Source organism: Pseudophryne corroboree, chromosome 6, assembly GCF_028390025.1.
Source record: "Pseudophryne corroboree isolate aPseCor3 chromosome 6, aPseCor3.hap2, whole genome shotgun sequence".
Taxonomy (NCBI): domain Eukaryota; kingdom Metazoa; phylum Chordata; class Amphibia; order Anura; family Myobatrachidae; genus Pseudophryne; species Pseudophryne corroboree.
This window is the reverse complement of record NC_086449.1, coordinates 709,088,759-709,101,793: the sequence shown is the minus strand read 5'-3', so window position 1 is coordinate 709,101,793 and position 13,035 is coordinate 709,088,759. Positions and strand designations below refer to the sequence as shown.

At 45.0% G+C, this 13,035-nt stretch overlaps 1 long non-coding RNA gene across 1 annotated transcript; it reads left to right on the top strand.

Annotated features, from left to right (window-relative positions):
* Positions 1-1,482: 1,482 nt before the first annotated feature.
* On the top strand, positions 1,483-4,779 carry LOC134935593 (uncharacterized). Its single transcript, XR_010180276.1, has 3 exons — positions 1,483-1,615; positions 2,921-3,493; positions 4,625-4,779. It is a non-coding gene; the product is annotated as an uncharacterized LOC134935593 (long non-coding RNA).
* The last annotated feature ends 8,256 nt before the right edge of the window (positions 4,780-13,035 follow it).

Here is a 13,035-nt window from a genome sequence, read left to right as displayed (position 1 = left end):
TTTAACCATTTATTGTTTTTATATTTTCAGGACTTTGTTTTTTTATTATTCAACATCTCTATTTTTTTTTATATAAAAGTGTGTGATGTCTATATTTATCGCAGCCGAAGCCCTACCTCCCCAACCCACGCCAGCACTCCCACCCCAACCGCCAGCCCCACAACCACAACCGGCTCCTCATCAACCAAGGCAATGGAGGCGTGCTAGGCCACCAATTTTCCGAACCCGTGTCCTACTTTTTGGGATGCCAGATGATGTGGTGGTGCGTAGATACAGGCTGCCACCACATCTAATCCTAGACACTCTCTCCATAATAGAGAGTGATCTGGAGTCAGAAATTCGGTATCCTACAGCAATACCACCATTGACACAATTCCTTGCTGTTACATTTTTTGGCTACAGCCTCATATCAGCATGTTGTGGGAGACCTGGTTGGCATGTCGCAGGGCCAGTTCAGTAAGGTCCTGCGGCGTGTCTGCCAGGCTTTCCTAAAGCGTGTAAAGCAATTTATTGATATGCCTTTGGATGTTGGTGCCCTAGATGTGGTGAAGCGGCAATTTGAGGAAGGTGGTAGTCGCTTCCCACATGTTATTGGGGTTGTGGATGGCACACATGTAGCTATTCAGCCACCAAGACATAATGAAGAAATTTATAGAAACAGGAAACTGTTTCATTCTCTGAATGTAATGGTTGTTTGTGGGCCATCCCTCCAGATCCTTTCCCTGAATGCAAAGTTTACTGGAAGTTCACATGATGCATATGTCATTAGACAATCAGGGATATGGCAGAGATTAAGATCAAGTCAACGAGCAGACATGTGGTTATTGGGTGAGTTGGTGCACATTTTTTGTTTTCACAAATATTTTGATTTAAAAATATACTATTTTTAATTTTGGGTTTTTCATCAAACAGGAGACCGTGGATATCCTTGCACCCCCTGGCTCATGACTCCTTACCGTAATCCCAGGCCAGGACCACAGATGGCATTTAACTCCGCGCTTACTGCCACTAGGCAGCTGGTGGAGCGCACAATTGGTGTCCTTAAAGGGCGGTTTCGTGTGCTCCACCGCACTGGTGGCGACATCATGTATTCGCCGGAGATGGCAAGTAAAATAGTGGTCCTGTGCGCAATACTACATAATATCGCGGTAAGGAGTAGTGTAGAGCTTCCACAGGCAGAGGAATTGCCTGATGAGGAGCCAGGGGTTGTTCGACACTTCGGTGGGGGGAGTGTTACACGGAGGGGGAGCCAAGTCAGGGCAAGGATTGTTGCCGAATATTTCAGGTATAGTGTTTTTATATTATCTTTTTTATTAAAATTAAAAGCACAGTATGCTTATGTATTATTTTTAATGTTGTCATTTTTTTTGTTATTGTAAAGTGATTGTGTAATGCTTTTGTTGTGTTGGAATGTGTAATATTTCTTATAGTAAAAATCCGGAAACATGTTAAGCTTTAATTTTTTTAAGTGAAAAAAAAAAATGTGATGTTGCTAAATAGTGTCCTTATTTGTTTTATATCCTAAAATCCTGATTATGTAAACAAACACACAAAAAAATGATACTGAATGTTGCCCACTTTGTGACTGTCCAGCTGAATGATCACAAAAACTGTGGTGAGTACACAGATATGTATAGTAATTTAGACAAAACTGTGTGTCTGTGTCTGTGTTTGTGTTTTTGTGTAATTTTTTTTTTGGTCTAAAATTTGCTTCTGCGAATGCGTATTTCCGCTCGAGCGAAATAACACTCTGCTCTTCACAGCATTGCAAAGATCAATAAAGTTATTAGAAATGACAACATAGATTTTTGACCAATCACATGCTAACAGACACTATAAATATATGCCCAAATAAGGAAAACGCCATTGCCATGATGCGTGCTGCACCTTTCACCAGGCGGGAGCTCCGCGTCCTGGTTGCGGTGATGGACCGCCGCGTAGGCCGCGTTGGGCGCTTCATCCCAAATAGGGTTAAGCGCGAGGCCTACGCGGAGGTCCGCCGCCTGCTGCGTTCTCGCGTCCGCAGCAGGCGGACAATCCTCCAACTAGAGAGGAGGTGGAGTGATCTCCGCAGGAGGACTCCAGAGCTGTTGGCGGAGATCCGCCAGCAAATACGTTCAATGCATACACGAAGTAAGTTACATTACATAAGATTATTAGCATAAATTGTGCTAATGGGGGTAATTCCAAGTTGATTGCAGCAGGAATTTAGTTACCAATTGGCAAAAACCAAGTGCACTGCAGGGGATGCATATTTAACATGTGCAGAGAGAGTTAGATTTGGGTGGGGTGGGTTCAATCGTCAATATAATTTGCAGTGTAAAAATGAAGCAGTCCGTTTTTACCCTGCACAGAATAAAATAACCCACCCAAATCAAACTCTCTCTGCACATGTTATATCTGCCTCCCCTGCAGGCCACATGGTTTTGGCCAATTGCTAAATAAATTCCTGCTGCGAACAACTTGGAATTACCCACAATTTACACTAAGTGGTAGGCTAATTGCAACACTGAGTGTCTATTTTGGTACAATAGGACAGTGTGTGTGGTTAGGGCAAACAGTACTGACTGTAGCAAAGTGCAACCAAACAAGTGCATGTTTTGCAGAATTAATAACCATGCAGGAAACTGTACCCAAAATCTTGATCAGTGCTGTCTATATAATGAGGTGCCTTGAATAGTGATCTGGTGATGTTGCCTAGACCATTCAATATGACTCAATGGAATAGATTAAGGAATGAGCTTCAAAATAATAGTTTGTACTCATTTTGATTGCTGTGGGCAACATGAAGAGGTTTTTACAATGTTTTTTAAGCAAAATAAAAAAAAAAAAATTAACATGGAACAGAACAGTGAAATTTCTACTTGTTTAGTATGTAATTTAACATGCTAACTAAATTTAATAAAAATTATCTTTATAGGACGACAACAACGCCAGAGCTCTCAGCCCCCTTCCCCTTCCCAGTCCCCCTCCCCTTCTCACTCCCCCTCCCCTTCCCAGTCCCCCTCCCCTTCCCAGTCCCCCTCCCCTTCCCAGTCCCCATCAGCTTCCCAGTCCCCCTCAGCTTCCCAGTCCCCCTCAGCTTCCCAGTCCCCCTCAGCTTCCAACGCCCCCTCAGCTTCCCAGGCCCACTCCACTTTCCACTCCCCTTCTCACACCACCTCTCCATCTCTTTCTGTGACCCCTTCTCCTCCTTCCCATACCCCTTCTCCTTCAACTTCAAAATCCCCTTCTCAGCCCCCCTCACCCTCTATTGGCTTAACTTTCTCTCCGCCCCCCTCGCCCTCTCAATCAGACCCACCCTCTGAAATTTTTTGCCCAATCCAGCCTCCTTCCCCCATCCCTCCTCCTTCCCCCATCCCTCCTCCTTCCCCAATCCCTCCTCCTTCCCCCATCCACCCGCCTTCCCCCATCCAGCCGCCTTCCCCACCCAGTGAGTGGGCACAAGAAGCACCTGATGATTTTCCTGCCAACCATCATGTTGCAGAGGAAAGTAAGTGTTTGAACATGTTGATAAAAAAAAAATAAACCTACTTACACTTACAATGACAAAACATGCAGTGTTGTACTGTTGGAATTGTTGTACCAAGGACAACTATTTGTGTGATTCTTCATGGTCTACATGTTGCATTTACATTTTTGAGAGTGTCATTATATGTACAGTGTTTATGTGGGCAATGTTTTGTGTGTCCACTGTAGGTCGACACTCATTAGGTCGACAGGGTTGCCAGGACAACAGGGTTTATATGTGTTAGTTTTTCGGGGAAACAGTTAGACCAGAGTGGAGTTTAGTATGTTGTTGGTCTTTTACACTTGTGCCTGTGTAGTCTTAATATTTTCACTTACAAATCACATGCTTCACTTTGTTAGGCAGCCTAATGACACAATGATTGGTGGTGTGAAAGTTACACTCACAAAATGTTTTTGGGATAAATTCAAACCTGTTTGACCTTATTTAGTAAGGGCAGCTTTCAGGGAGTGTGGGCATGCTAGGATATGTTGTCCTTCTGAAGATGTTGATATGCAGTGTGATGAGGCTGGACCAAACCCATAAAAATTTGAAAATAAACACAACAGATGTGAATGAATGCCAACATGGTGTAACATTGACGAAGATGGTAGTTATCTTGAACATGGGATGTCGCCCATAGCAAACAATAAGATTATACTTTACAATTGTGTAACCACTTCTACAAGATAAGATTATTATTTTTGCTTGTTTGCTATGGGCAACGCTCCATCTTAAATAGAACTCACATAGTAGTAAATGTACCCCATGGTCTCGTAAACTGTTAAAATATAAAAAAAAAGGCTGAGCAGGCTTGTGTGTTCTGATAATGAATGTACCATAAAACAGCCATGATGTAGTAACTTTGCCATTAAGCTGGCCTGTCCAAACTGCGGACCTCCAACTGTTGAGAAACTACACATCCCAGCATGCCCTGACACAGCTTTGGCATTCCCTGGCCCCAAAACTGTGTCAAGGCATGCTGGTATATGTAGTTTCACAACAGCTTGAGGGATGCAGTTTGGACATGCCTGCATTAAAGTGTGCTTTGTGCCTTGCTTGTATAATAAGTAATGTGAGTAAGTTAGTAATGTTTATGTTGGCTCTTAATTTCAGATGTTGCCGTTGGAGATCCCACTTCTTTTGGGGACATTCTTCAAAACATGAAGATACATTTACAGGCCTTGCTGGGTCTGGTTGACAAAATGCAAAAGTTGCATTAGTTTTGTTTACCAAATGTTAATAATTTAATTTTTTCTATTATAAAAATAAAAAATGTTACCAAATAAAATAAATAATTTTTTCAAGTTAAGCGGGTGTTTAGTATTTATTAATGCAATACAGGAGCAGCAGATTGCCTATCACACATTTATTACCTTCAACATTTCATACATCTAACGTAAGTTTGGTTTAAAATTTAAAAATACATATGTTGTTATTGTCTTAAAAAACATGCAAACACCTTCATTCACATACTAAAACTCTATTAAAAAAAAAAAAATGAACAAGTAGACCAAGCACATTTCAAACATCTATATTTCTAGTAAAAAAAAACAAATAGATGAGGTACAATTATGGCTACAAAGTGTTCTTCAGGTATTTTAAAAAGACTTAATTGATCATGAACATTCCAATTCATTTCACTAATTGAATTCGTAATTGAGGAGGGCTTGTGGACTTTCAATTGTAAGGTGTTCTTCCACTTAATAGTTGAAAAAAACCATTGTGGTGCGTTTTTCCTTTAAAGTGAGCACTTTTAATGGAAAATGTGTAAATCTACTACAACTTAGTATTTTGACGATGAAGTATGTGTTAATGCGATGGTTTCGCATTGCTGCGATGTTTTCGCATTGCTGCGATGTCATTTGGCGTACGCCCACTTTGTGTAATACTGCGTACGAATGAGCAACAATACGTTGGGGGCGGATGTTCGCAAATTTACTACATTAACGCAAATTTACGAATAGGTTATGCGAACGAAAAACTTAGCGACCAACTCGGAATGAGGGCCCTTATCTTTATCAAGGGTATCCATATCATTAGCTAAATTCTCAGCCCATTTAGCAATAGCACTACTCACCCATACCGACGCCACCGCAGGTCTGAGCAATGCACCCGAATTAGCGAAGATGGACTTCAGAGACGTCTCCAGCTTGCGATCCGCCGGATCCTTGAGAGCTGCCATGTCAGGAGACGGAAGCGCCACTTTCTTAGATAAACGAGATAGAGCTTTGTCAACATTTGGAGACGACTCCCATTTTTCCCTGTCATCAGAGGGGAAAGGATACACCATGTAAATCCCCTTGGGAATCTGCCACCTCTTATCCGGCGACTCCCAAGCCTTTTCACAAAGAGTATTCATTTCACGAGAGGGGGGAAACTTCACCTCAGGTTTTTTTCCCTTGAACAAGCAAATCCTTGTTTCCTGTACCGCAGGTTCATCAGAAATGCGTAAAACATCTTTTATAGCCACAATCATGTATTGAATACTCTTAACTAATCGTGGATGCAAAGCAGCCTCAGTGAAATCGACCTCGGAATCAGAGTCGGTATCAGTATCTACCACTTGAGTAAATGGCCGCTTTTGCAACCCCGATGGGGTCTGCACCTGAGACAAAGCCTCCTCCATGGACTTTTTCCACACCTGCGTCTGTGACTCAGACTTATCCAACCTCTTTGATAAAGAAGCTACATTCGTATTAATTGTACTTAGCAATGTGAGTATATGAGGTGTCGGCTGCGCCGACAGGCCCAAATCTAGACCCGCATCCGCTCCCCCAATAACCTCCTCCGGTGAATAACATTCAGCCTCAGACATGCCGACACGTATCATCGACACACAGACACACACAGAATGTCTCAGCTAGGAAACAGGCCCACAATGAAGCCCAGATAGATGACACAGAGGGAGTATGCCAGCTCACACCCCAGCGCCCAAATATCCCGTCAAGGGATATCTGTGACCAGCGCTGCTTAATATAATAAAATGCACCACAAACTGCGCCCCCCCCCCTTCGATTAGCTCCCCGTTACTTGAGAGGAGCTGTGGGGGTCCCGGGCCAGCGTCTCCTTCAGCCGCGTGTGGAGGAGAAAATGGCGCTGTGAGCTGCGTGGCTAAGCTCCGCCCCTTCCCGGCGCGCTTCAGCCCGCCAGATTTGAAAATTAGAAAATGCCGGCGGGGGTCTGCGAAACGGTGCAGAGGCACCGAAAAGGCTTCTGCCAGCTCCCGGACCCCAGTAACATGCTGTCCAGGGCGCCCCCCCCCCCAGCGCCCTGCACCCTGTAAGTGCCGTTAGTGATAGTGTGTGGGAGCATGGAGCGCAGCGTTACCGCTGCGCTGTACCTGGTTACTAAAGTCTTCTGCCGTCCTGAAGTCTTCTATTCTTCTCATACTCACCCGACTTCTTTCTTCTGGCTTCTGTGAGGGGTGTGACGGCGTGGCTCCGGGAACAAGCAGCTAGGCGCACCAAGTGATCGAACCCTCTGGAGCTAATGGTGTACAGTAGCCGAGAAGCAGAGCCCTTAAACTAAGAAGAAGTAGGTCTGCTTCTCTCCCCTCACTCCCTCGAAGCAGGGAGCCTGTAGCCAGCAGGTCTCCCTGAAAATAAAAAACCTAACAAAAGTCTTTTCAAGAGAAACTCAGGAGAGCTCCCCTAGTGAGTGTCCAGTCAGTCCTGGGCACAAAGTCTAACTGAGGTCTGGAGGAGGGGCATAGAGGGAGGAGCTAGTTCACACCCAGTTTAAGTCTTTTCAGTGTGCCCAAGCTCCTGCGGATCCCGTCTATACCCCATGGTCCTTTTGGAGTCCCCAGCATCCTCTAGGACGTAAGAGAAACAAGGAGCAACTGCACTGTGCTGTATCCCGGCGGTGGACGCAGGCACCGGCCTCTCTACCACAAGTACGACTACTGCCTGCTGCTTAACGGAATCGACTCTGGGCTTCTTTCACTGCATACCATCAATTAGAGTGACCGGAGTCGAGTTCCTACTACAGCATAACCTGGCTATATAATGGCTATAATGGCTATATGTGGATAGTGCACCCGAGCACACTATTGCTGACCATCGGGGACTCCCTTCTTATTGGAGCGCTGGACTCGGCGCACATTCTTTTAATCACTCACATACAGGCAAACCAATTGCGATCAGACACTTTGTAACTTGCACAACCAAATACGTTGTTTACATGATTATCTGCCCCTGTAGTTTAGTCTATGTGGGCAAAACAGATAGAATGTTTAAGGAGAGAATGACAATGCACCGTACTTCTATTCGACAGGCTTTGGAAAAAGGCAAAAGTGACCAACCGGTCGCTAGACATTTTTTGGATGCTAAACACAGTTTAGCATCTTTACGGTATAGACTAATAGACTATGGGGGTGATTCCGAGTTGTTCGCTCGCTAGCTGCTTTTAGCAGCTTTGCACACGCTAAGCCGCCACCCTCTGGGAGTGTATCTTAGCTTAGCAGATTTGCTAACGAAAGATTCGCAGAATTGCGAATAGAAATTTCTTAGCAGTTTCTGAGTAGCTCCAGACTTACTCAGCCATTGCGACCAGCTCAGTCCTTTTCGTTCCTGGTTTGACGTCTCAAACACACCCAGCGTTTGCCCAACCACTCCCCCATTTCTCCAGCCACTCCTGCGTTTTGCAACTCGAACGCTTGCATTTTTCCGCACACTCCCATAAAACGGCCAGTTTCCGCCCAGAAACACCCACTTCCTGTCAATCACACTACGATCAGCACAGCGATGAAAAAGCTTTGTTATACCGTGAGTAAAATACCTAACTTTTGTGTAAAATAACTAAGCGCATGCGCTCTGCGAACCTTGCGCATGCGCAGTAAGCGACTAATCGCAGTATAGCAAAAATCGGCAACGAGCAAACAACTCGGAATGACCCCCTATATTCCTGCTATGCCCAGAGGGGGTGATAGATCTCGTCTATTGTTACAAAGAGAATCTGAATGGATTTTCAAGCTTAACACACTATCCCCTAAGGGGTTGAATGAAAATTTGGGTCTGCAAGTCTTTTTATGAGAGGTCCGTTTCTCATTTGACTATTATGTGCGGAGTAGTATATTGTGTCTGTTGTATGGTGGAAGCACTCTGTCGGGCATTCATCACGATTAATAGTTTATTATATTAAGATACAACTGTGTTTGGTTCGGGTTAATTCATAGGGGTGTTTTGTCTAACCTCTGTGGATTTTATTACTAAAGATGTCCCTAGATATATGGCTTGCCTAGGGTCAAAACCCAGTTTACGCTTTTCAAACATATTAAACAATGTAGTTATGTATAATGATACTTTGTATCTATCAGCCCGCTGTAACCTGATTATTATTTAAGTAGAATTAGTGACTTGTATTCTATTTCATGTTGTCTGTAATTATATTTCTACTACTTATCATTAGACATTGGCCCTCATTCCGAGTTGTTCGCTCGTAAGAATTTTTCGCAACGGATCGATTAGTCGCAAACTGCGCATGCGCAACGGTCGCAGTGCGTCTGCACCAAGTAAATTTGCAAAAGAGTTTGGTATTTTACTCACGGCCTAACGAAAAAATTTCATAGTTCTGGTGATCGGAGTGTGATTGACAGGAAGTGGGTGTTTCTGGGCGGAAACTGGCCGTTTTATGGGTGTGTGCGAAAAAACGCTTGCGTTTCTGGGAAAAACGCGGGAGTGTCTGAAGAAACGGGGGAGTGTCTGGGTGAACGCTGGGTGTGTTTGTGACGTCAAACCAAGAACGAAACTGACTGAACTGATCGCAGTGGCAGAGTAAGTCTCGAGCTACTCAGAAACTGCAAAGAAATTTCTATTCGCAATTCTGCTAATCTTGCGTTCGCAATTCTGCTATGCTAAGATTCACTCCCAGTAGGCGGCGGCTTAGCGTGTGCAATGCTGCTAAAAGCAGCTAACGAGCGAACAACTCGGAATGAGGGCCATTGTATTATGCATGTAAATTATGTCTGTTCCATTATATTGGTTTACATGTAATTTAAACTATAGCTTTTTGACTAGGATTGTCTACCGTTCTTGTAGTTTGGTGAAAGTGTGTTTTAATTAATTTAAGTGACGTCATCGAAGCCGCGTGTGTGACGGGCTCGGGGCATGTCTTCACATGGTGTTCCTTTTAGAGATGAGCGGGTTCGGTTCTCCAAGAACCGAACCCCACCGAACTCCACGTGGTTTACACGGGTCCGAGGCAGGCTCGGTTGTTCCCGCCTGACTCGGAAAACCCGAACGAGGCAAAACGTCATCATCCCGCTGTCGGATTCTTGCGATATTCGGATTCCATATAAAGAGCCGCGCATTGCCGCCATTTTCATTTGTGCATTGTAGAGAGAGCAGAGAGGACATGGCTACGTTCTCTCAGTGGCAAATCTCAATATCAGTGCTCAGTATCAGTGCTTATTGCTGCTCAGTAATACAAGCACAGTGCCTCTCTTGTGCTGCATCTTGCTGCTCAGTGTCAGTTCTCAGTAGTATCATCATCAGTGCTCAGTATCACTGCTCATTGTCTTGTGCTGCATTGTGGTGCTCAGTAATACTACAGTACATTACTAATATACTAGTCCAGTGTCTTGTGCTGCATCTTGCTACTGTAGGGTGCTGTGGTAGTGTCCTGTCACTGTGCATAGGTCATCATCATTCCAGTCACAGTGGTATCTGTTATCTATCTAGTGGTATCTAATTCCAGACATTACCGCCGTCTAATTCCAGATATATTACTGGCATATAATTCTACACATTAAAAAATGGAGAACAAAAATGTGGAGGGTAAAATAGGGAAAGATAGTGCTGAAGCTGCTGCCACTAGTAATGGCAGAGATGATGAAATGCCATCAACGTCATCTGCCAAGGCCGATGCCCAATGTCATAGTAGAGAGCATGTAAAATCCAAAAATCAAAAGTTCAGTAAAATGACACAAAAATCTAAATTGAAATCGTCTGAGGAGAAGCGTAAACTTGCCAATAAGCCATTTACAACACGGAGTGGTAAGGAACGGCTAAGGCCCTCTCCTATGTTCCTCATGACTAGTGGTTCAGCTTCACATGACGATGGAAGCTCTCGCTACTATTCCCACTACTAGAAAAATGAAAAGAGATAAGCTGGCAAAAGCACAGCAAAGAATTGTGCATTCTAAATCACAAATCCCCAAGGAGAGTCCAAATGTGTCGGCGGGTGCGATGCCTGACCTTCCCAACACTGGACGGGAAGAGGTGGCTTCTTCCACCATTTGCACGCCCCCTGCAAGTGCTGGAAGGAGCACCCACAGTCCAATACCTGATATTCAAATTGAAGATGTCACTGTTGAAGTACACCAGGGTGAGGATATGGGTGTTGCTGGCGCTGATGAGGAAGTTGACGATGAGGATTCTGATGGTGATGTGGTTTAAGTCAGGCACCCGGGGAGACAGTTGTTGTGCCATGCCTGGTCAAAATACAAAAAAAAAAATCACCTCTTTGGTGTGGAATTATTTCAACAGAAATGCGGACAACAGGTGTCAAGCCGTGTGTTGCCTTTGTCAAGCTGTAATAAGTAGGGGTAAGAACATTAACCACCTAGGATCATCCTCCCTTATATGTCACCTGGAGCGCAATAATCAGAAGTCATTGACAAGTTCAAAAACTTTGGGTGACAGCGGAAGCAGTCCACTGACAACTAAATCCCTTCTTCCTCTTGTACCCAAGCTCCTGCAAACCACACCACCAACTCCCTCAATGTCAATTTCCTCCTTAGACAGGAATGCCAATAGTCCTGCAGGCCATGTCACTGGCAAGTCTGACGAGTCCTCTCCTAACTGGGATTCCTCCGATGGATCCTTGAGTGGAACGCCTACTTCTGCTGGCGCTGCTGTTGTTGCTGCTGGGAGTTGATCGTCATCCCAGAGGGGAAGTCGGAAGACCACTTGTACTACTTTCAGTAAGCAATTGACTGTCCAACAGTCCTTTGCGAGGAAGATGAAATATCACAGCAGTCATCCTGTTGCAAAGCGGATAACTGAGGCCTTAACAACTATGTTGGTGTTAGACATGCGTCCGGTATCCACCGTTAGTTCACAGGGACTTAGAGAATTGCTTGAGGTAGTGTGTACCTGGTACCAAATCCCATCTACGTTCCACTTCTCTAGGCAGGCGATACCGAGAATGTACACAGACGTCAGAAAAAGTGTCCTCAGTGTCCTAAAAAATGCAGTTGTACCCACTGTCCACTTAACCACGGACATGTGGACAAGTGGAGCAGGGCAGACTAAGGACTATATGACTGTGACAGCCCACTGGGTAGATGTATTGCCTCCCGCAGCAACAACAGCAGCAGCAACAGTAGCAGCATCTCGCAAACGCCAACTCGTTCCTAGGCAGGCTACGCTTTGTATCACCGCTTTCCAGAAGAGGCACACAGCTGACAACCTCTTACGGAAACTGAGGAACATCATCGCAGATTGGCTTACCCCAATTGGACTCTCCTGGGGATTTGTGATATCGGACAACGCCACCAATATTGTGCGTGCATTACATGTGGGCAAATTCCAGCACGTCCCATGTTTTGCACATACAATTAATTTGTTGGTGCATAATTTTCTGAAAAATGACAGGGGCGTGCAGGAGATGCTGTCGGTGGCCAGAAAAATTGCGGGCCACTTTCGGCATTCAGCTACCGCATGCCGAAGACTGGAGCGCCAGCAAACACTCATGAACATGCCCTGCCACCAGCTGAAGCAAGAAGTGCTAACGATGTGGAATTCAACCCTCTATATGCTTCAGAGGATGGAGGAGCAGCAAAAGGCCATTCAAGCCTATACATCTGCCTACGATATAGGCAAAGGAGGGGGAATGCACCTGACTCAAGCGCAGTGGAGAATGATTTCCATGTTGTGCAAGGTTCTCCACCCCTTTGAACTTGCCACACGTGAAGTCAGTTCAGACACTGCCAGCCTAAGTCAGGTCATTCCCCTCATCAAGCTTTTGCAGAAGCAGCTGGAGAGATTGAAGGAGGAGCTAAAACGGAGCGATTCCGCTAGACATGTGGGATTTGTGGATGGAGCCCTTCATTCGCTTAACCAGGATTCACGGGTGGTCAATCTGTTAAAATCAGAGCACTACATTTTGGCCACCGTGCTCGATCCTAGGTTTAAAGCCTACATTGTATCTCTCTTTCCGGCAGACACAAGTCTGCAGATGTTCAAAGACCTGCTGGTGAGACAATTGTCAAGTCAAGCGGAACGTGACCCGCCAACAGCTCCTCCTTCATTTTCTACCACCACTGGAGCTGCCAGGAAAAGTATAAAATTTCGAAAACCACCCGCTGGCGGTGATGCAGGGCAGTAAGGAGCAAGTGCTGACATCTGGTCTGGACTGAAGGACCGGCCAACGATTACTGACATGACGTCTACTGTCACTGCATATGATTCTATCACCATTGAAAGAATGGTGGAGGATTATATGAGTGACAGCATCGCTGTAGGCATGTCAGACAGTCCGTACGTATACTGGCAGGAAAAAGAGGCAATTTGAAGGCCCTT